This window comes from Sapajus apella, unplaced genomic scaffold (assembly GCF_009761245.1).
Source record: "Sapajus apella isolate SASKATOON/1434 unplaced genomic scaffold, GSC_monkey_1.0 scaffold38, whole genome shotgun sequence".
NCBI lineage: Eukaryota > Metazoa > Chordata > Mammalia > Primates > Cebidae > Sapajus > Sapajus apella.
The window spans coordinates 18770323-18795179 of record NW_022436978.1 but is presented as its reverse complement, the minus strand read 5'-3'; the positions used below and the strand labels follow the sequence as shown (position 1 = coordinate 18795179).

Here is a 24857-nt window from a genome sequence, read left to right as displayed (position 1 = left end):
GTGGGAAAACCTTTTACTATCAAACCTTCTCCTTCTCCTTTAAAAATGTCAGCCAAACTAGCCTTTTACCAGGTCCTGAGCATAAAGACTTTCTGGCTGTCTACAACTGTATCAGAACGATACGTCATGGTTATACCAAAAATAGGAAGAACCACACATCCACCTAACCATTATAACCTGTATGCCCAATGAATTGGGGGTTAAGGGACTGCATGGGTGAGAAGTGCTGATTTCATCCAACTCTGCGATCATCTATCCTTAAAGAAAAAAAAATGTTCGAATTATGTGAGGTAGCATGGTGCTGTGGCAAGGCAGTGGTTTGTTGTCATGAGACCCACTCCTTGTCACCCAGTGACTTTACTTGGGATCTGGGTCTGGTTGCTTGACTTTTTAAGCCTCTGGGTCTGTAATACATGAATAACAGTACTTTATTTTGAGGATTGTAAGGATTAATTAGACAATGTTGGAGTGCTTAGCACAATAACGACTATGGGTTGATAGTCAACTAAGATTTAATTTCTTCACTCCTTAGATATTTTGAAATGTTATTATGATCATTCAGTTTAGTTTCCACAGCTAGCCCAGTCTATCCAAAGGTATTCACTTTACCTTTTATCCAGATTTCAAAAATGGGTTAATTATATATTAAGCTGGGATATCCATGTCGGCGAACTTTAAGATTTGGGATTTAGCGGTCCTAAGCAGGTAATAAGGATTCTGTTTTTCCCTGATGCATAAATGAGAGGAGTAAAACATGCAAAATCCAGGCCTTGGGCGCCGTTTGCCAGGATTAACACAGTTTCTTCACGGAACTCCAGCCCCTCATTGTCGTTACTGCAGAGATCATCTCACTACGGGTTTTGATTACATCAACCCCATTCTCCTCCAGGGCCTGCTGAAGTGGACTGCAGATGAGGAACCAGACCCTTTTGAGCAGCTTTGGAGGCCTCCTCTGGGTCATGATCACATCTAAGGAAGGCCTCACTTCCCGTGTCTCCTCCCATGTCCCTTGACAGGCTCCTCTCACGCTGGCTTGACCAACATCTTATTCTCCACAAAACAAACCCTTGCATTTGCCTCAATTTTTAGGTGGAATAAAACATACAGTGGGAAGGACTGAAAAAAAAATGATTTTTCAGGCCCATTCCTACTCTGCACTTTTGCAATTTTAAAGTTATAAGATCCAAGCCTCTCAGCCATCACCTGTTCTCTCTCCCTTTGTAGCTCTTTTATTCCTTTCAACAAGTACCAAAATGGGAACACACACCCTCCCCTCGTCCCCATCCTATTTCCTCCACAAAGCTTTATCCAGAATGGAAAGTAAACTTCTTTAGTTTCTCAACTTAAAACTGTAATTAATGGAAAAAAAAAATCCCTCCTGATTTCTAGCTACTTAGCTTGGAGAACACCCAGACCCAGGGCTGAGCATGTCGCTAGCACTCCACAAATACCTGTTAATAGATTGACAATGTTAATATTATCATTCTTTTCACTTCACACACTTGTTCAGTGTGTTACCTGTTGTCTATTTATCCTCCGTGCCATCTTCCATTGTTGTTTTCTCTTAAACTACAAGCTGCAAAGTATAGAAGCCATGTTTCTTTGACTCAATGTGGATAATAGGCTGCAGAGAGATGCTTAAATGAGCTTTTCAATTGATTGATTAATACAGCGATTGATGGATGGATAGAGGAAAGGGTGAATGCATACAGCATTCTCCATGTGCTATTCCAACAGGCTAAATTTACCAAAAGGGCCTGGCTCTGCCTCTGCCCCCTGAACAAAGCGGCAGAGGTAGGTGAGTTAGAAGGTCAAGGAACAGCCATCCCTCCGGCACACAATAGAGGAGGATGTCTTGCAGAGGATACGGCTGCTTTGGCTAATTGCTGCAAAACATCTTTTGAAGCAAAGTGGCTATTTTCTATTATCTCTTGGTTATTTTTCCCAGGGTAATTTGTACTTTTTAAATTTAAAAAAGAAAGAAAAAAAATCCAGAGTCCTACATTTTTTAACCCCACACTTCCTAACTTCAAGTCACGTAAACTGCAGCTGATTCCCCTGCCGTTAATAATGTGTTTATTCACTTCGTTTCCTAGAGTAGTACACATTCCATCCACAGACTGCATAGGGTTTATAAGGTTTTTTTTATAGGTTCCTTAAACCGATAAAAAAAGAAAAAAGAGATAAGTAAAATATTTAATTCTTTAAATTGCCAGGTTTAATTTAGCATGCACGTTATTTGCAAGTGCAAATTAAGGATCTTGGGACTCAAAAAATTTCCTTTTTTTTTCCCCCTTTTGACCAAATTATTTTGACTAAAGAGAGGAGCAGGCAGGACTAGACACACAGGAGCAGAAGACAGACCACAGGGTTTTTAAGAATTCTGGCTGGAAATATGAAACCATGTCTCTGCTCATGTGTGTTACTTCCAATGCAACATGAAAGAGAACGAGTTTCTTCTGGAGATACGTCCCTGTGGGCATTCCCGGGCACTAAAAGTCTATTACCCTCTCTGCCACTCAAGAAAATGCAAACTAGAATATAGTCAGATGTATTTTTTAATTGTTCATTCATCCATCTGTTCCACAAATATGCATTGTTTCTTATGGGCCAGGTGTGTTGCTAGGTACTGCCGATACACAGGCGAAAAGATACAAACTCCCTGTTCTCATGAAGCTACGGTCACATTGTTTGCACCTTTGTTCGCAAATAGTTAATTAAGTGGACACAGCATACCTTGGTTGTTCTCATTTCTTCTCTTTGGATCCTTGGCACTGGTCTGTAGACTGTAGAAAGAAGAGACAGAAGCAGGATGTAAGCTAATGGAGGGATGTAACTCAATTCTCAGCAAACTCTCAAAGTCCACTGGGTAGGGAGGAACTGGCCACGATGGAGCCTGTGTCCATCCCTTTAGCACTGGGGCCATGACAGTAATGTGGCTCTGTAGTCACTCTAGAAATCGTCATTAACCATTCATGGTCAATGGAGACTCATGGCTCTTAGTCACAATATGCTATTGTAGAAGAATATTTCACAACAAGTTATGGTCAGGTTGTTAACTTTATAAAACAATTTATAAAATATTACCTGCAGTATGATACCATTTTGGTTAAAAGAAAAAGTGTCTCTGCCCAGAAAACGATAGCTAGAATATATGGCAACATGTTGGCAATGGAGGTAGTTCTGGTTAGGACTGTGGGTGCTGTGTGTGTACGTGTGAATGTGCTTGAACATGTATGCATATGCTTTTCAATGCTTTCTAAATTTTCTACAAGGAAAATGTACTAAAGTTTGTAATGATGGGGAAAAAACTTGTATCCCTCTCCCCAAAAATCTACATCAAATATGAGTGCAACAGAGGGTGGGCTCCTGGGAAAGAGGAGCCAGACGTCTATCCAGGCACCCTCCACTGGGGCTTAGGAGGTGGTATTACTTGGCCTGTCCACACTTGGAAGGAAAGCTCTGAAGTTTTTCTTGTCAAATTTTACTTGGACCTATTAGCCCACAGCAAGGCAGTAACCACAATCTTTCAAAACCCGCTATTAAGTGTAGTGTATGAGTGGTATTTCATCACCTATGAATAGTTGGTAATTTTTACAATAACACTTATTCTACCAAAATAAATTATACATTATCAAAAATGTCATTAACAGAAACTTATCACAATGCTATCAAACACATGACCTTTCAACAAGTAGGACATATACGTGACATACCTATGTCATATATATGTAGCATTTCTAAATCGGCCAAGGTATTGTCCCAACCTAAGACGTATTTATTAAAAAGAAAGAATGTGCTGAAACAAAAACAATGGCATCGCACATTTCCTCCCATTTTAGCTCATTTCTTCCACACTGAATCCCCAGTCGCTTTGCTTGGAGGAAATACAGACCACTCTCCAGTGAGGGGAAAATAAACGATCATGTAAACTCAGAATCCGCTTGTCACAAATTGGCAAATACAATTAATGGTTAGTTAACTGCAGAGACTTCAGTTCTGTCACTTTTCAATTTTCTGGTCAGCATTCCAAAAAAGAACCAACTCTAATTAGTAAAATAGTTCTTCAGGTCTTTACAGAGCCGATTCTCTACAAAGCTCTGGGGAAAGCATGGTTTTGTTTTGTTGTTTGTTTTAAAAGTTAATATAATTCCCTTTCTCCAATATGAGAGATAAGAGCAGCTGCATACTTAACCTACCTTCTAAGTAGAAAAAGTATTTTCAAAGATTACTATTTTAAGCACACCTCTAGGCGCACTGAGTTTCTGCTGCCATTAGGTAATCTGTGCTGAATGGTAAAAAGAGAATGTAAACTTCACAGACAAAAATCGGTGTTTGAAAGCTAAGATGAGATTTGCTTCACCCATGTGAATCATCTCGGGATAATAAAAGAATCTGATTGAGAAGATGATATGTGTAGCTAGCACGTAGTCAGAATTACAGATGTACATGTAGATGGTTAAAATTAATTACCAGTTCCATTTAGAAAAGAATCTCCTCTGGACAAAAGAGGTTTGAGTACATCTCCCTGTTCTTCACTCCTCTACCTTTGAGCTTTTGGGGGGCCAGAAATGCTAACCTTAATTAATAGAAGACCCACTAGACCCCAGGCAAGAGTTTGGGTCCCAGGCCCAGGTCTCCCCCTGCGCCTCTCCCGGGAGTAACGAGCAAGCCGGCTTCATTACTGGCAGCTGAGGGGAAGGGTCACTGGGAATGGATTTGCAGGGCCCTCATTGAGCGATCACTCCATGCTGAGAGGAGCTGGCCGTCCTCTGGACACCTGGTCATTAACATTGCTAATTAGCAGCCATTAATCAGGGCGCTCGCTTTTTTTTGTTGTTGTTGCATGTCACCGGCTCAGAGGAACCAAGTGAATAAGAAGATTGTTTCATTACCTCCACAAGAGGTAGAATGAAAGCAGTTCCCATCAGCTCAAGATGAGATGGATTAAGGGAAAGGTTAGACAACAGTTTGAGATGAGCTGGGGAGGGGGCGCACGGAGGGGGCCGGGAGACCTGAGCTGTCTGCTCAGGGAAAATCAGTCACCTATAATTAATGAAATCTTCTGCAACCTAATTCTAATCACCGTGTGAGCGGTTCTTCAGCGACCAAATTTTCGTGTTTTAAGAGCTTTATTTGTTTCTGTTAGTACAGGGAATTATTTAAGTTATTTTAATTGTTTGATACTCACTAGGCTTTAAAGTTGGGTATTTTCGGCCTTCTCATTCTAAACGCATCGTCTCTGTCCCAAAGATTATGAAGTCATTTAAAATTTTAAATAGTTTTAACTAAAACACTTTTAGAATATCTTTGCTATTTTACGGCTACTTTCCAACCAATGGTCAAAAGTAATTTTTTAGATAATTTATTCTACAGGTTTTAGAATGGGAATAAGAAGACGAAATGGTTTATTCTTACGACTAACTGCACTCAAAAGTCAAAAGGAAGTTAAAAGACTCTATCAATTCGTACGTAATAATACTGAGAATAACATGTCATTAAAAAGGGCTATGGAGTGTGTGTGTTTCTGTGTGTGTGTGTAAATAAGTTGGGTTCTTAATTCAAATGTAATAACTGTGCTTTAATGGGATGTTTCTCTTCTGGAAGGCAGTGCTGCGTGTATATACCATATTACATTTCTCTTAATTTCTGGAAAATGGAAATCTTAGTAACAGGTTGCATATCTCACAGTTGCGTTAGTTGTCGTTTTCTATCTAGAAAAAATGCTGTGAGAATACTTATTTAATTAGCAGCTAGTTAGCTGTTATGAATTCATTATTTTATTAAAATGTGTTCACCCAAGAACTGCAAAACAGATCTTGACTTACGTGGGAAGGTCTCTTTATGAAAGAGACAGTGAGCACCTCACCCAGCTTTCTGCTGTTTTGCTCTGAGTTCTGTGGTGGGTCACAAAACGTGGCTTGCAGGTGGCATTAAGTGGCTAGAAAGCAGAAACTGCCCAAGTATTAGTGTTGTGGCCTCATTTGGACATGTGTAATAAATATATATTTGCACTTTCAAAGCAAAATTATTCATTTAATGTGCCCTACATTTCAAAACAATGAAAGGCTAAACGTGTTTTTTATGTACTAGTTTGCTCTGTTTACGAAGAACTATGAAGTTTTTGGGGGAAGGAAGCAAGTATGTAAAATTAATCTGTGGAGCATTTCAATTGGGTTGGAAATCTGTAATATGATTTCTAGGACTTCATGGGAAAGTTGAACGCTCAAGGGGAAATTACACAAAGAACAGCTGAGAAAAAGTTGCATTCTGGCACAGAATCATGCAAATGGGGCACATTCTTCAGTTTTCTCATGACGGATTGCCTCTGAAACCACTGAGCCAAGCTGCAGCAATGCTAATGAGGGAGATGCATCAATGAACAGTGTCATCCCAGGGGCTTCCAAAGGGGACAAGGGGGGAGTGGGGAAGACAAGAGGGACTTGGAGAAGGAGGAAGGAAGAAAGGAAGAAGAGAGGGACAGACGGAGAGGGAGAGGGAAAGGAAGGAGAGCAACTGAATTTTTACTAATTAGGCCTAGGTCATTAAAAAACAAAACCAACTTAGCAGGTAGGCCGGAAGGTACAGAATGAACAGTACTATAATTCCATCCCCTTCAGATTTGAAGGATTTTAAGAAACAAAATAAGATGGGAAACAAAACTTTTTAAACTATCTGCCTGTTGAACAAAACATGAAATCAAAGTTGGAAGCTAACATGCTTCTGCCCAGAGAATAACTTGTGTGTGGTTTCTTTATTAAGGCTTCCAGACTGCAGTGGAAAAGACTAAGGGATCATCTAGGCCAGAAAAAAAAAAAATTAGCACTGTTTCAATCTACACTTCTTTGTGGTTGCAGATTTCTCGCTTAAATATTTTTTTAATTGTAAAAGCATACATTTGTAGCTCATTTACCAGAAATGAAAGACAGTTTGCTTGTCATTTCAATGGTGCTTTGAAAGATTTTTCATCTTTAAAAGCATACACAAAAAGATTAGTTTTATTTAAAGAAGATTTCTCTTGAGATTAGCAAATGATTACTTTTGTAGAGTTCTGTGAGCAGATAGATCTTTCTTGAGTTGCCAAAACCATTCATAACACTTGCTTCCTTACCCACCTAGTAAATACAAAATTGATCATTTACTTTGCATTTTACTTCTATTCTGGACTTGGAATGCAGTATGTCTCTGGTTGAAATTAAATCAATAGCTATAGATCTAAGGCACTTAAAGGTATTTTTATAAAGAAAAATATATATACAACACAGAAGTTTCAGACCTTTAAAGTGACATTGAGCTTCCAAACATGATGAGTTAACTCCCTTTACAATAACACCGCAGTGACCACAGCCAATTTAGTATTGATATAAATTGCACAGTTTACTTCCAAAATGTCCCAATGAAATGTATTCAGTGCTGGTTCAATCAAAAGTATAGTTAAAATGCATTATTGTTTCCTCTGTGATACCTTATTTTATGAGCATCTAGCTTTTTAAAAATGTAACCATCAGCTGTGCTCCCTGTTTTCTAGCGCTGCCATTTCAGATCCTTTAGCTAGGTAAATAAAAGACTTAAAAAAAAAAAGACTGCTGCAAATTTAAATTATTTAAGTAACAAAGAGTATGTAAGGAACTCTGCTCTAACACATCAGTATAGGTCGATGCTAGAATCAGATCCTTTTTATTATTTTGCTCAATTTCAACCAATAGGAGTTGCATGATTCGGAATTAAAGCTAAAAAAAATCCCCAACTCGCTCTATTGTGTATTACAGTTCATATGGTATAGTTTCCAAGACCACCCACAGTTCTGAGACTGCCTAATGGAAGATTGTATCAGCTGCTGTACCTAATGACAACTAGATGTGTTAAGAATGAAGTGTTAGCATTCATAGTACTTGTGGGCATAAAACAGATTACTCACATCATTTTAAAGATAACCTTGAATGAATGCAAGATGCATTCATTCATGTGACACACTTCTAATCAAGTATATGATCTATTAAAATTAGCTCAAAAATAAATTTCTGAGATAAAAAATTAAAATCTATTGTATTAAAGGATCTGTTAACATGTATTTAGACAATTTTAAATTATACATTAATGGAAACTATGTTTCTGTGGTCTCACGAAGTTATTTAACAGCATAATTATGAACGCTGTTATTAATTGATAGTTCACTATTGTCCATCACACTTCTAAGAGATCCCAGAGTGTCTCAAAAAAAAAAAAAATTGCCCTCTGGACAACTGCCCTCTCTCTAAAGAAGAGAGAATACATTTAAACCATAAGACGCACGTGATAAAGGCAAGACACTCCCTTTTCTTGCTCTCCTGCCTTCTTTCCAAGAAAAGGCATTTCTTTGAAGTTTCCTGTTTTGTTTATTAAATCCTTGTGGTTTCCTCTACAATGTGGCCATGTTAGGTTTCACATAAAAATGGTTTAAATGACTAATTTGCTTGCTTGCTTTTAAATCTTAAAGTAAAAATGATACTGCATTGTGTTAATTCCGCTGGGAGACACTGTTATCCAGGGTGAGCGGGTGTGGCCATCAAGCTTTCCTCTTGTCAGAAGAAACTCTGGTCCAAAGCCCAGCTGCAGACCCACTGTGTGGCTTTGGGCAAGTCCGTCCCGTGGCTGCTCTGGTCCTCAGTTTCCTCATGTGTCAAATGAGGGAGTTAGATTAGGCATTTGATCTGTAGACTCTTTTCACTATTCGGATGTTGGAATAATTCTGGTGACACATTTTTGGTTTTCAGTAGAGAGTAATGGCTACTAACTGATTCGGGTAGATTAGCTCTGTGAATCTTTTCCAATTTAAGGATTATGAAAGTGTGTGGCCTCCATATGCGAAATGTAAAAATAAAAGCCTACTTCCTGTTTTAGCAAATTTAATCCTCCAAAAGTTTAAGTATCAAAACCTGGAAAACATCCTCCTTGGATGTCCTTTTGCTTTTGCATGTTTGGTAAAACCGAGTTAAATTTGAAACAACTCGTCATAACTCTTCATTAATCAAATCTTTTTCCTGCAGCATAATTCCAAGAGAAAGATGCAGAAAGAAACCAAAAGGCTTCTAACTGTTTCTTTGTTCATTTAAAAAACGTCTAATTTGTACACAGTTAATCCTTAGACCCAGTGTCCAATACATCCTTAACTGTGGCAGTCTGGCTTCTAGCTCAGGCTCTGGAACCAACCCTGGGTTGAAACCCCACCGCTATCGTTTAGTTATGGTGTCATTGACTTCTCTAAGTCTTAGTACTCCCATCTGTAAAATACAGATAATAATAACAAGACCTCATTGAGCCTGGGGGAAGAAACATGAGATAATACACGCCAAGTGTTCTGCACAGTGCTTGCCCCAAGGCAGGTACCTCATTCATGTTACCTTTTATTACTACCATTGCCAGATGGTGGGAACCGATGCTCCCCTTTACATTAAAGGCTCATTGTCAAGGTAAAACAGGTTCACGAAGCATACTGGACATTTATAATAGGAAAGTAACTCAGCTCACTTAGCCAAATATTGTCCAAAAAATACTGTCTTTGATCAAAAATCTTCAAAAAATACTGTCCTTGATCAAAAACCAAAGAGCTTCTGTACTTCCCACCCCACTCCCTGCACGCACTCACCCCAAGCCATTACCACGGTGCACAGTCCTCTCTGCTGTGATGGCGATGACCTGCACTTTTGCCATCAGTCCCTGGGGATCATTGCAAGGTCACTGCCTGTCCTAGCTGGCCCAGTGTGACCCACCCTCCAAGCACCCTCAGGCTCAGCTGGTCAGACTCCTCCTCACGCTTCGCCCTCCTCTCTGTGTCATCACCTGTATTTCCACCTCCCCTCGCTTCTTTCCAGGGCGGCCTTTCTTCCCAGATTTCAGTCCGGCTCTCTATTTCATCCAGCATCAAATCTAAACTTCTTCACCACAGCCCTTCCATGCATCTTCAGCTTCGGTTTCTGCCTCTGCTCTCCATCCACCTCCCAACCTCCAGGCCTGGTGAGCTACTTAAAGTTCTCAAAACTCCTGATACATACCTTACCTCCAGGCCTTCGGGGGTCCTCTCCTTCCCTCAACTTCTCCCTTTAGATTCCCCCTAACTAATTCCTATTTTGGCCTTAAGTTCTCAACCTATGTGGAAGCCTGTGCTGACTTCGGAAGATTTGGTTAGGCGCCTGCTCATGTGTTCAATGAAGTTCCAATCCTTACCCTTATGGGAGTTTTTATTAAATATCGTCGCAATAGACTATGTGCTTGTACCCCCAGCACAGAGCTGGGGTAAGTCCTGAGTTAAATGTTTATTAAGTAGGTGTCATTTGTTTGGTTTTTTTTTTTTTTTTTGAGGCGGAGTTTCGCTCTTGTTACCCAGGCTGGAGTACAGTGGTGGAATCTCAGCTCATTGCAACCTCTACCTCCTGGGTTCAAGCAAGATTCTCCTGCCTCAGCCTCCCAAGTGTCTGGGATTACAGGCATGCACTACCATGCCTGGCTAATTTTTTGTATTTAGTAGAGACAGGGTTTCACCATGCTGGTCAGGCTTGTCTCAAACTCCTGATCTCAGGTGATCCACCAGCCTCAGCCTCCCAAAGTGCTGTGATTACAGGTGTGAGCCACCACACCCAGCCTAAGCAGGTTTCTTTTATATCTGTCAGAGTACTTAGAACAATGCTAGGATCATCTTCACTTACCAATATAAAACAGACACATTGATCATAAAAGTCATCTTTAGTAAGCTTCATCAGGCCAGGTATGGTGGTTCATGCCTATAATCCCAGCACTTTGGGAGGCCAAGGCAGGCAGATCACCTGCGGTCAGGAGTTCAAGATCAGCCTGGCCAACATGCCAAAACCCCGTCTCTACTAAAAAATACACAAATTAGCTGAGTGTAGTGCTGCACGCCTGTAATCCCAGCTACTCGGAAGGCTGAGGAAGGAGAATCGCTTGAACCCAGGAGGCGGAAGTTGCAGTGAGCCAAGATCATGCCACTGCACTCCAGCCTGGGCGACAGAGTGAGACCCCATCTCAAAAAACAATAATAATAATAAACTTCATCAACTTTAGAAACTGCCATTAACTAGCCAACCACAGAACAGATAACAGGCCTAAAGCAACACATCAGCCCTCACCATTTTACCATACTGTCCTGGAGAATAAAATCATGGATGTTGTAAAAAGGTCATTTGACTGATTTCTACTGAAGAAACATTTTCTAGCCTGTTTATGCATCTTCACGGCTGTCCGTTCCATCTGAAGGCTGAAGAACGTGGTGGGAGGAGAGTCAGGGGGAGATAAAGGCCGTATGACCGTTAAGAATGACTGGACAGATTTACATAGTGAAGTCATAATGGGCTTGTGCAAGGACTGGGGACAAATCTTTAGAAAATGTTTGCTCAAGCCTGTAATCCCAGCACTTTGGGAGCCCGAGGCGTGTGGATCACAAGGTCAAGAGATCGAGACCATCCTGGTCGACATGGTGAAACCCCGTCTCTACTAAAAATACAAAAAATCAGCTGGGCATGGTGGCGCATGCCTGTAATCCCAGCTACTCAGGAGGCTGAGGCAGGAGAATTGCCTGAACCCAGGAGGCGGAGGTTGCAGTGAGCTGAGATCGCGCCATTGCACTCCAGTCTGGGTAACATGAGTGAAACTCCGTCTCAAAAAAAAAAAAAAAAAAGAGAAAACCTGTGAGGTCTACCAACTCTTTTACCTCTGTGGTGTGCGCAGGTGTGGGTGTGTGGAGGTGAGCTGAGCAGTTCTCACCTTTGTGTTTTATGACTCACACTCATTAGCTAGGAAGTGCTCTTCTTTCTCTACGCTGATTTCACCCAGCCTTTCACCCAGACACTCTCTTCGAGTCACCTGCTACATGAAACTCTCAAATGCTTCAGCGCTGATCACAGATGTTTCTTTTCTGGAATATCCATCGCAATCCATTTCTGACTGTATTTCACTTTCTCCAGACTTTTGATCCATTTTGGCTCCGAGTTTTAGTTCCCAATATTGCCGTTTGGACCCTAGAACGTGTTTCTCCTCTCTTTCCCCGGACACGCTTTAGAACTTTGGTTCCTTATACCTGGTATTTGACTAATTTACGACTAGACCCCAATTCTCCTGTAAGAGCAATTGTTTTTGACTCCCTCGTACTAGAAATACATATTTCATACACATCATGAGCCAACTTAAAAAAATAAATAGGCCGGGCACGGCGGCTCACGCCTGTAATCCCAGCACTTTGGGAGGCCGAGGCAGGTGGATCACGAGATCAGCAGTTTGAGACCAGCCTGGCCAACGTGGCGAAACCCTGTCTCTACTAAAATACAAAATTTAGCCGGGCGTGGTGGCAGGTGCCTGTAATCCCAGCTACTTGAGAGACTGAGGCAGGAGAATTGCTTGAACCTGGGAGGCAGAGGCTGCAGTGAGCCGAGATCACGCCATTGCACTCTAACCTGGGAGACAAGAGCGAATTCCATCTCAAAAAAATAAACAAATAAATAAAAATAAATTGCCATCTAGAACCAAATATTCATGGTGGACTTCGGGCCACCTGAGCCACAAACGACACAATGGACTATGTACCCCAAAGTGTAGGATGTGCACAGTGTGGGGCCATGGCCGGGGAGGAGAGCAGTGTGCAGGGCTACGCTGGCGTGGCGCTAAATGCCGCTGGTCCCCAAGGCGAGAAGGTTGCTGTCTCCTCAGTTCTCTTTCAGCCCTTCTGATCATAGTAAGAAGAGTCTCAGTGCCCACATGAATGCCGTTCCTACACTTCACAAACCTCTAACACAAAACAGTGTCACAGCAGCTGTCTGCATTTATTTACTTTTTATAGTCACTTTGTCTTTAAGGTAAATTGTGTTTGTATACCATCTATCGAGGAGATGTTTTTGTAGCAAGTGATTTCTTCTGAAGGTAGATTATATTTAAAAGGAAAGTCCATGTAAAGAAAATACTATTTAAACAACAGCTCAGGTACTGGTAGCATGCAGCTGTGCTAAAGTCATGACCGTGGTTATGAATAGCTGGATTTTGATTAATAATGAAGAAGGCCAAAGTTGTAGATCAAAATCACAAATTATACACAAGTGTCAGTAATCGTTTATTTTCTGACTCTCAAAATATCAGATTTTTTAAAACCAGCAATGTAAGTATTTTTTACTACTTCTCTAAGCATTTTTAATGTCATGAAAAAAAAGTAGGCTCTCCCCATGTTTGTTTCTATGCCTCTCCCTTTCTTCCTCAAAACCTTGAAATGATTGTTCATGGACTAAGGCACTCATGGGTAAACCAAAAAAAAAAAAAGAAATAAAAAAGCAAAAGGATCTTTTAGTCTCATAATTACCAAAGGAGTAAGCAGAAGCTGGAGAAAACCATTTCTATTGCCAGCACCCAGCCACCGGCCTCCTTCTTAAGAAGAGGATGAGGCCCACAGCGTAATAAAAGGCCCTATAGAACCACATAAAAGTTCCACATGTGCTGCTCCCTGAGTGGCCTTCAAGGGGGTTAGGGCTGGAGGGGGCCAGGGGACGGGGCTCAGAGCAAGACAAAGAAAAAAAAAATCTTGCTTCCAGAGAAGCAACTCATCTTACACAAAAACGAATTAACATGACGGTTTCCTGTTTGCAGAAGATATTGTTATCGGTGAAAAACAACAACAATGATAATTGTGATAATAATAATAATATGAGCCCTAGCAGTTGGGGTTTCTGCAATTACAGTGTGAATTGCATGAGAGGATTATATGAAGTGCTCTTGGCTTGGAGGGGGAAGTAAGGCGCTTCAGCTTGCAAGTCACAAGCAGCTGCTTGGGGGCCGTGCACCTGCCGGTTCCAAGGCTGTTTTCACCTCGAAAGGAAAACAGGCCCCTTCTCTTTCCCATTCACAAGCCCCAATCCAAAAACCACAGCAAAGAAGGAGGGAGAAATGGAGAGGCAAATGGAAAGGAGAGTAAGGCAGAAAAAGTAAAATAAAGCTAAAGATGTTCATCCATAGCAAGCAAGTCTCCCCCACTTAGGAAGAAAATTGTGGGGCTGGAGAGCAAAGGGAAGGGCAGCAGGGAAGGGGGCAAGTGGGAGGGGACGACTTCATTTTAATGCAGCAACAGACAGAGTGCGATCTGATATTGGCAAAGTTTCAACGAAGATGGGGGGCGAGGGGGTGGGAGGAGAAGAAAGGCCTCTTTTACTGTTTCATGCTTCAAGTCTTCCCGAGAAGCATAAGCTCCGCTCGACATTCTGGGAATAGCAATGAGGCACACACAACAATCAAAACACACTAAATCTGTTTGATGATTCAAACACATCATGCATCTGCACCCACAAAATAGGACTTCAATTAAATAACCTTGCAGATTGGAACAGAAAAAGAAGGGAGAGCATGAGGGTTTGTAATTAGTAACTCCGAATACAAGCCGTTTTGTAGAAATTAGGTGTTTGCACACTACACTTCATTCTAAAGTGAGTTGTAAGCGTGTGCTCCCAGAGAGCTCGGGCAGTTCCTCCCTAACGTTTGCTTGAAGTTGTGTTTTCTGTCCTCACCCAGAAAACTAAAGAAAGTTGTTTCAACCAGGCCTCTACCAAAGAAGTGAGAAAAGTCTAAATGAGGCTTTTTTGTATCCACATTCACACAAATAAACACACGTACACAGACTATTCCCAGTATTACAGTAAAGCCCTATGTGGTGCACGAAAACAAAACAAAACACACACCCACACACACACAATAAACAGAAGAAGAATAAAAGCCCCACATCTCAGATCAGGCCATATTTAAACCACAATTTCTGCTCCCAAGAATATTTGCTTCCAGGGATTTCTATTTCCCAGTAAGGGATAAGTTATTTCGTTACACAAATATGATTTGGTCTTCGTACGTGTGACCCATCATATGTGTTTGCATCCACACTGAGCAACAACACACACAGTCTTCTGTTAGCGACGTGCTCGAGTGCCCCAGAAAAGGCCTTTTTTGTTGTTGTTAGAGAGATCCAGATTCACCTATTTTCAGACTGACCTCCAAATAAGCTTGGCCTGGTCTCTGCTTGCTTTGAAAAAATCAAAAGGAAATAATTCATATTGAAAAGTGGGAAAGTGTTTGTAGGGCTCTCTCTCTCTTTGGACTCTTAGAAATGCTTCTCTTTTTTATTGAAAATTCATTCTCCCCAGCAACCTAAACAGAAATTTGAAGGAATGCTGCCTCCTGCAACATGGCTCCAAATGCCACCATTCTCTGACAAAATGTAAATAAAATTTATTTCAAATATAACCATTTTTCTCAGTCTTCATCTCTGTGATTAATCAAGAGACTATTTGGCACAACAGGAAAGCCAAATTTGTGAATTATTAAGCCATGAGAATTAACTCAATCATTCTTTGCAGTCTGAAAATATAAACGAATCACTGGAAGAGAGGCAAGAGTTCACGAGTGGGAGCATGCAGCTAAAGGGCCTCGGCACATTCCTATTTACAGGAAATTCTCTGAGCAACTGGGGAATCTGAGCTGTGGTAGAGGCTATCCTTTTTTAGAAAGCACACAACTTTTGGTCAAAAACAGAGTTTAAAAGGAACCCAAACCAGGGACACTGAGCATGTTCATCAGTCCCAGTGAAAATATGCCCATTTTGAAAATCTGCAAGCCTTGCAGACCCTTAAAACTGACAATTTTGTTAATAATGGAAACAAACATACCTGTGCTCATGGGAAGTTAAAGAGAAAAGCTAGGCAGCATGTTCTTTTCCTCTGCCACGATTAAAATCCTCAAAGTGGTGAACCTCCAATAACTCACAGCTACAATGGAAACTCTTGAGAAAGCAAAGAGCATGTTAAGTCTACTCACAACTCCTTCCCCCAACTTAAAACCCTCACCCCATAGTAAGGCACTAATGTTAATTGGAGTGTGTCCTATCAGATGGTAGAAGGAACAGAAAGATGAAAAACCATGATGCCTCCTTACCTCCCCCCAGCCAGATTTAATCTATCTTGCAAGCTTCCAATTGCCTTCAAAAAGATTCTGCAGCTCATTCTACATTAATTGTCTCCTTTTCAAACTGATACCATATAGAGTTTAGCACTCATCTGTTATTAACTGTACTTTGTGACATATTTTATTTTATTTTATTTCATATTTTTACTTAACTTTTTCTTTTTTTTTTTTTTGTTTTGAGACGGAGTTTCGCTCTTGTTACCCAGGCTGGAGTGCAATGGCGCCATCTCGGCTCACCGCAACCTCCGACTCCCTGGTTCAAATGATTATCCGACTTCAGCCTCCCGAGTAGCTGGGATTACAGGCACACGCCACCACACCCAGCTAATTTTTGTATTTTTAGTAGACACAGGTTTCACCATGTTGGCCAGGCTGGTCTCGATCTCGTGACCTTGTGACCTGCCCACCTTGACCTCCCAAAGTGCTGGGATTACAGGCATGAGCCACCATGCTTGGCCTTTTATTTAACTTTTAAAGTAGCATTTGCTCAAGTATATTACTAAGTGTTTCTTAACATGACTTTGTGGTCAGAATCTAGGATTGCTCGATTAAACAAAGTTGAACAAATTTTACAGTAGAAATATTTCAGAGCAATTAATTAATAAACTGATATACATCATGACACTCCAAGTGGCATAGGCAGTAGTCAGTCTTCCCACGGTTATTTAAATTAAAACCAAAAAAAAAGCCTTTAGCAGAAAAGATTTTCCAATCTCTATAACAAGAGTTTCACTTAAGAATTAAGATCCAGGCCAAGTGCGCTGCCTGTAATTCCAGCACTTTGGGAGGCCAAGGCAAGTGGATCGCCAGGTCAAGAAATCGAGAGCATCCTGGCCAAGATGGTAAAACCCCAACTCTACCAAAAATACAAAAAATTAGCCAGGCATGGTGGCAAACGCCTATAATCCCAGCTCTTCAGGGGTCTGAGGCAGGAGAATCACTTGAACCCAGGAGGTGGAGGTTGCAGTGAGCTGAGATCATGCTACTGTACTCCAGAGCCAGACTCCGTCTCAAAAAAAAAAAAAAAAAAAAGCGAATTAAGATCCAAAAGTTTACTTATCTGTTTGATCATTAATGCCACAAATATTTACCACAAATATCTGCTTTGTATCAGGCACAGCTATGCTAGGCATGGAGACAGCACATGGGTAATTCCCAGGCCTACAGTCCGGTGGGGAAGACATAGTAACAGCTATCATAACGCAGTGTGACGAATTTAGTGACAGTGCTATGCACAGGGTGTTGTGATGTCCGTGGAGACGAGCCTACCTGGTAGGAGAATGATCAGGAAGTTAGAGAAAGGTTTCTCCACGGGGTGACCTCAAAAGGGAGAATGACAGGGAGCGACCAAATTCCTGACATAACACTTCACAACGTATGACGTTTTTCTCATATATTATTACAATACTGCCTTTTTCATATCCCCTTGAGCGCTTGCAATATATGTGATATCCTCAATTTATCTGTGCTTTAGTTTACCTTTCCAAGAAGGTAAATTTCCTTTAGCATTTTCTCATGTATATTTTTTTCTATCTGTGAAATGCATCTATCCAACCTCAGCCTCCAAGCTGAGGTCACAGTAAAAGACAAATTAAGTTTGGGTCCCCCATAGATGTCTTTTTGCCGTATACTCCTTAAGGCAAACATTTTTGAGTGCTATCTATTAAATTCTCAAGAAAAGAATAGGGTAATCTTTTTTCAAAAGAGTGAGATTTAAACATTAAAAGTCTGTGAACAGTTTAAATCACATGAAGAAAGTTTTTGTTTGTTCCTAATGAAGGTTTATTTGGAATTCTGTGGTGAAGTACAAAAGGGGAGACCTTGAACCCCGGAGGATGCTCGCTTGACAAGCGCAGAGTACGGGCGTCTATGGAAACCCTTAAAGATATTGCCACTGAAGACGGCACCAAGGCTCACCTCATTGATTAATGGGCATTGTTAACCTTCCAGCCCACGTGGTAATATCATTTACAGCCCATGTTTTAACCATCCAAATCTACCTGATAGTAGCCTGCAGTTTATTGACATTCAGTGATACACAGTTATCAGTTCCCATGATATGTCATTTACAGAGGTGGCACCTCTTATTGCTCCTTTAAAATAAAAATTTAAGACCACCTAATTTTCTTCACTAGCTTGTTAGACTCATAACAGCCTACATTCTTCCTTCTTTAGAATAATTTTTGAGAAAGAATATAAGGTAGGCCTTTCCCATCCCTACCAGGTACGGGAAAGAGGGATCTTTCCCTCTCCCTCAGCCCTGCATGTCCGCGTAGAGAAATCTTCTACGGATTTTTAAAATCAATTACAGAGACTTGGTGGTGGGAGCATGGGGTGGTGGAAGGCAGGGCGGCATGTGGAGAGCATAGCAATTGCTTCTATGCACGTGGCCGCCTCGTTCGCTCTGCAGTGAAGGGAGCGGAGCTATGCTGGAAGTCAAACAGCCTGAGTCCTAGCCTAGCTCTTCCTCTTAGTAACTGTGTGACTGTGTGACCTCCCTGCTCTAAAGCTTCATTTTCCTTGTCTTCAAATGGAATGATCATGCCCTGCCAGTGTCATCCCCGGGGTGCTTAAGAGAGGTTCAAATGAGTCAAAACAGGTGAGAGCACTGTGAAAAGTCTAAAGTGCTAAGTGCTGTACCCGAGGCCTCTCTTGATTATGTGCACTCTTTGGGCAAGAGCTTGGGCTCCAGGGTCGAACCCATCTGAGTTAGAATCCTGGCACTGCCTCCTGTCAACTGCATGACCCTGCGCAAGTTTCACCCTCTAAGCTTCGTGTTCTTCATCTATCAAATGGAGAGCACTCGCCCTCAAAGAGTTGTAAGGATTTAATGAGATCATAAATGTAGCACCCTGACGGTGTCTGGAATAGAGGTTTCTCAATGGATGCTGGCTCGTATCATTAGTGAAGAGTTAGTGCCATGCGGATCAGATCACCCTTTGCTGCAGCGTGGGGGAATGAGACTCATCAACTGCGCTTGGAAATCCCATCAGATATAAAATTCATATGTCATTTCCCCATTGGAAGATTTTTCTCCCTCCCAAACCCCACCCAGTTTACTTGTGTCTCTCCCGTACCACTTCTGTTTTGGTATTCTACTGCACTTAGTAGGCACCACTTTGTGATTTATTTACTTACATGTGTCCTCCACTAGACTCTAAGAAACTTGATGCCAGAACTCTGTACCACTCATCTCAGAATCGCTCATGCCTAAGACAGTGCCCAGCTCACAGTAGGCACAGCTCACAGGAAGCACTTAATAAAGGCTTTGGAGTGGGATATGTGAATACAAACTATTCTGCTGTAAGTCATCCTTCGGATAAGCGATGGAGACATCAACGTGACGTGCCGTGACACGGGAGAAAAGCAACACCCTCAGGGGTAGTAGAGCCTTCTCTCCCACTCTCTGTAGTGTCAACTCAGACAGATCTGGTGGCTCTGCAGTGCAGTTCCAGCAAATATTCATAACACGATTCTTTTACTGGCCTTGTAAAACCAATAAAAATGAAGCAAAACAATGCTGGAAATAAATATTTAATGTTCAGTTAACTCCATATTTCTCCAGACTTTGTATCCCTGATAAAATGTCACAAAATCCTAAACTTCAAAGAGAACAAACAAGCTGTAAGAATCAGGAAGCTTAAGGCAGGGGCTAGTACTAGATGAAGGAGCTGTCTTCCCACGCAGCGCGATTTCCAGATGTAACCACGAGACGACCCTGGCCTCTTGATAACCTATTCCCATACATCTTTCCCTATCTTCCTGTCTAGCTGACGTTCACGCCATTGCAAGTTTATATGAGTTTGTGTGTATTTGAGGTGGGGCAGAGGTGGGCTAGCTGTAACATCTTCAGAAAAGGCTTGCAAAAATGCCTGTTCTCTTCTCTCTTGCCTTTTCCCATTAGCATATTAGCATCATCCATGGGAATGTGCCTTATAATCATAAATATTATTACTATTGACACAGAATAATTTATCAAGTCAGCTTTTGGTCCCACTGAAGACAGCTTGGTCTTTAGGGAAAGAGATAAACAGGTAGATTTTAATCACAGGCCTCAGACTGCTTTGAGCTTAGAACCAGGTGCAGCCTGGAGAAGGCAGACCAAGGGAGACGTGACTTAATTAGCGCCGGGGCCCTGGGCACCTGGGCAAGAAGCACAATCATGGGAATCAGTGTCGGTATTCGAGCGTGTTGTCCCTTGAGTCTGCTAATATTCTGTTTTGCTGTTGTTGTTTTCAAGTAAGGCTGACTGAGCACTGTGTGCTAGCACGAGGACGGGCTTGACGTACTGCGGAATGAACGCTTCTCTTCTTCTAGGAAACTGACCCTACCACTACTTCAGCCATATGACTGTAATAGAAAGTGACAATCACAGTTCCTCCAGCCTCCGTTTGGATCAATCCAATCCCACCTCCAGAGTTCTCTCATTGGAACTCAGAGGGCATTGGTCCCCTCTCTGGTGGTAAAGCTGGGAGATGTGGACCTGGGAGCAGGAGGAGGTTATGTTTCATGCCAAGTAGAAATGGGGCTGAGAAAATACAGCCAGTATCCGGGCGTGGTGGCAGGTGCCTGTAATCCCAGCTACTCGGGAGGCTGAGGCAGAGAATTGCTTGAACCCAGGAGGCGGAGGTTGCAGTGAGCCGAGATCGTGCCACTGAGCTCCAGCCTGAGCACAGAGCGAGACTCTGTTAAAAAAGAAGAAGAAGAAGAAGGAGAAGGAGAAAGAGAAGGAGAAGGAGAAGGGGAAGGGAAAGGGGAAAGCGGAAGGGAAAAATGCAGTCAGGGGTCTAGGAGAAGAGTAGAGAAGAAAGATGAGGAGTGTCCTGGCCACAGTCCTCCAGAACCCCCGTTCCCAGGCATCCGTGAGCCAACCTGCTGACTGGAAAGAGGAAACGGTAAATCCCCCTCCCGCCCAAATTAGTTCAAGTGCTGGGTTTGCTACTTGGAACCAAATAATCTCCAATATGCTAAATTCGAATGCCTTCTGTGAATCTTTAACCAACTATAAGCCACTGCGCTGGGTTCGGGGTTGCTAAAAAAGAAGAAAGAAACAAGCTAACACACACTGAATGCCTGCTGCACTCTGGATAGTACAGATAAGTTACTCTATTCTCCTTTACCGCAACTCTAAGAAACAGGTATTGCTTTCAGGAAATTGAATCTTAGCGTGGTTGGTAACTCAGTGTAGAAGTTACCAGCCACAATAATTCTCACAGAAAGTAAACAGAGACAAAATTTTAACGTAGATATCTGACTGTGTATCCATATCCTACCCTTATTCCTCCGCCACACATTGCCCTGTATGGAGTCTTTTCAGAAAAGAGGAATTTATGCCTAAAAAATGTAATAAGATATGAGATGATGCAAATGAGAAGGGAGGAAGCACTGAGTATGCATGGGCCCACTGTCCAAAGGAACACCCAAATTCTAGGTGCCAAATTAGAATCTGGAATCACTATTGCTGCTTATAAACCCTGTCCTTGCCACGAACCTACACGTCATTGTTACAAGATGAGAGCCTTAGTCAGGGCTTTTCACCCAAGTATGTTCGGATCTTAAGTTGGAGGTAGAAAATAAAATCTTCAAAGACTTCAACAATTTTATTGGGAGAGGAGTAATGTTTAACCAAGTCGATAATAAAATGTAGAAAGATCAGCAAAACAAGGCCGGGGCGATGGGTCTAAACCGGGCAGCAATCACTTACGTTCTTCAAATGGGAACGCTGCCGGCTGAGAGTGAGGGCCATTAAACAATGAAGTGGGTTACCCGGGCAAGCTAAAGAATCTCCTCATCTGGAGGCCTTTAAAATAGTAAAATTTTCTTGGTCTGAATGGCTTTACGTGTGGTCTTCCTTGAGGCGGGGTGGGGTCAGAGAGCTACAGAGGAGGGATGACCCCTCCAAATCCTTTCCCAAAGCCTGGGATTCTCCCTACCTGACTGTCATCACCTTTTGGGGGGGCTTTGCCATTTGTCAACTACTCCCCTTTCTTAGTTCTTGGCTACCTCAGTAATGCACTAATTCACAACTGCTGCAGAAATGATTGAAATATTTAGACATAATAGGGGAAGTTTAATAGGGTCCAGTGGGAAACCCAGGTGTTTAGATCAGCTTAAAAATAATAACCACCTCCCCTGCCGGGGGGTTTCCATTCACAATCAGCTCCGCTTTTATTCTTAACCATAAAGGCTACCTCAGACAGGAAATTATTCACGTGATTGGTCTTTACAAGTGCTGTTGGGTTTAAACTGAGGGCTGTAGAGGTCATTAGTGGGCAGCCATGTGATTAACCTTTGCTAGCCTGTTGCTTTTCACACTTTGTTAACAGCTTCCATTATTGCCCCTCTGAGTCTTGAGGAAGCTGTTTATTGACAGTATTAAAAATACATGGCTACAAATTCTTAAGAGCCTTGTGTTAAAGAAAAAAACAGCCTCCCAACATCTTACAGCCAGCCGACTGGAGAAATGGGAAACCTCTAATTTGCCAAAAAGGTTTATCGAGAAGCACTAAGTAATAGGACATTGACTCAAAGGTAGGACCTGACGTCATTCCTTGTCTGCCTTAGTTATACGTTACGGTGACAACAGAGAGTTTGAGGCTGCAAAACCTCTGGACGAATTGGAGGCTCGGACTCTGTTATTTTGAAGGAGTTTAGATTGTACATAAGTTTGGGGGAGAGGGAGGGAAAGAGGTTTATAAGAAAAAATGTCTCTCCTGAGGAAAAATACAGCCCTTGCCCACTTCAAATGACCAAGCGTTTCAGGAAGAATGTGGAAGTGTGAGTCAGCACTTCATCTGTTGTGCTTAAATGACAGTTGTAGTTTTTACCCAACTCCTACCCGGCCATGAAGTGTTCTGGGAGACATTTCCTATAATTGTTTGGGCAAGAAAGACCATATGGATGTTCCCCTACCAGTGATGTGCTTAAAACCTACTCAAAGGACGGCATTCTTCAAACGATCCTTGCCCCATGACTCCTCCCACTGCCCCCATGAACTTCCTGTAAGAATTCAGTGGCCTTCCCGTGACCCCCACCTCAGCATAAGACTTTCTCCCAAGCACTCTCCTTTTACGTCTGAATTCCAGGGCAGAATCTAACTCCTTGCTTCAAACGTGTCTAAAGCTTTCCCCTCCTACGTCAGAGTCCATATCCAAGGAGGTGGAAGTGGATGACTCTTCAAGAGATTTATCCCCTGCTGTTACATGCATGCATCCGTATACAGATGTGTATGCATACATACAAGATAGATATATAAGGAATGCATGGGAAAGGAAAACATCAGAATCCCACGTGAAACTTCCGTGCTTACAGGATTAAAGGAGACAGTGTACAAAAAGAAATCACCGACTCTCCGTCCGCTGCCCTGACTGTTGGTTTTCCATTCTGATAATGTTCCACTCATTTATATGCTGTTTAAAATATGTAGCTATAGACCCAAATATTTTTCCTGGGAATGATGACATGGCAAGTATTATTTCTCTCGAAGAAAAATATAAATTAATTCATGTTCTTAAGAGGAGCATAGTAAGTGAGGCTACTCCCTTCTCCCGAAACCGCCGGTCGTACGTTCTAATGACCTCTGTGTTCGTGTGAAATGTATAGTAGCCAGGCTTTAGTTCTCATATATACACTCTGGTCAACAAATCCCAAACAAACAGTCACAAAAGGTTCAATTCCCTTTTAAGGTACCTTGATAACTTTTTAAACTGACAAGCTACATGTTCCTGTATCTCACAATGGAAAGCTAGAGAAGAAATTTTTGCCAGAATAAGATTTTGTATTTTATGTCAAATTATACCTGGAAGCTCATTTAAAAAGTGGAATTATAAACCGCCCACCCCCCAAAAGCAAGGATTTCAGATGCAAATGCCAAAATAACTTTAATTATAGGTTTGTAGGGGGTGTGACATTAAAATATCAGTCAGCGGAAAACTTCACATTGTTAACATGTCAGTCAAACACTTTGAAATTTGTGTTATACCATTACTATTTATTTGTACATTCTTGGTCTCCAATGCACATACGTGCTGTAAAGAGCCCAAGTCATTATAACAAGTGGTCCAACATTTTCACATTTATTTTAAAATTAGAGTTGAATATAAATTGGTATAGCCTTGTTAATATAGAACCTTGGTTTCACTTACCGCAGATTTTCAAAATTAGGCTGAAATCATATGTAATTTTTTAACATATAAAATAGCAAATTTTAATTTGGCCTATAATCTGTTTTTCTACAAAATTTAAAATAATATTGTGGTGCTGGGAGAAAAAAATATACAGTAACGTCTAACATCAAGCTAGACTCACTGTAGATAATAACTGGTTTTCTCTGCTCCCTCTTCCAAACTGCATAAGAAAAGAAACCATGGCAACTGGGCCACCGTAAAGCAAAGCTTTCTAACCTCAGCTGAGCTCTCACGGATCCTCAAAAATCGTTTTACACATCCCTTGTTGACTAATTATTGCAGGGGGCCACAGTGGCTCTTTTAAACATTCGTCAGCCTCCAGAGCCCACCCCTTAACTCCCCTCAACTCAACCTCACTCCTGGGAGATGACCTATGGGCCAGTTTCACTGAGGAAGGCCAGGCAGCATGAGCTCCTTGTGCTGGTGCCTGACGAAACTAGACCCGGGCTTTGGGCTGGCTGGCTGGCCTGGCTGGGCCTAGGAATGTAACTGGCCCAAGTTCTCCCTGCCTACATTCCCTGCTCTGATTAGCAGCCTCAGCTTGACAGTTCATCTTTCTTACGGCTCACATCCTGCTGCCTGGTCCCAGCTAACCTTGATGGCGAGTCCCTCACAACTTTTTTATTTATTTATTTATGTGTGTGTGTGTGTCTGTGTAACTGACACATAATAACCATACACATGTGTGGGGTTTGGTGT

At 41.8% G+C, this 24857-nt stretch overlaps 1 long non-coding RNA gene across 1 annotated transcript in view; it reads right to left on the bottom strand.

Annotated features, from left to right (window-relative positions):
* Positions 1-2295: 2295 nt before the first annotated feature.
* LOC116564975 overlaps positions 2296-24857 on the bottom strand; it is a 123923-nt gene continuing 101361 nt past the window's right edge. The window contains exon 4 of the long non-coding RNA XR_004275190.1: positions 2296-2786. This is a non-coding gene — a long non-coding RNA (uncharacterized LOC116564975). The remainder of the gene's footprint in view (positions 2787-24857) is intronic.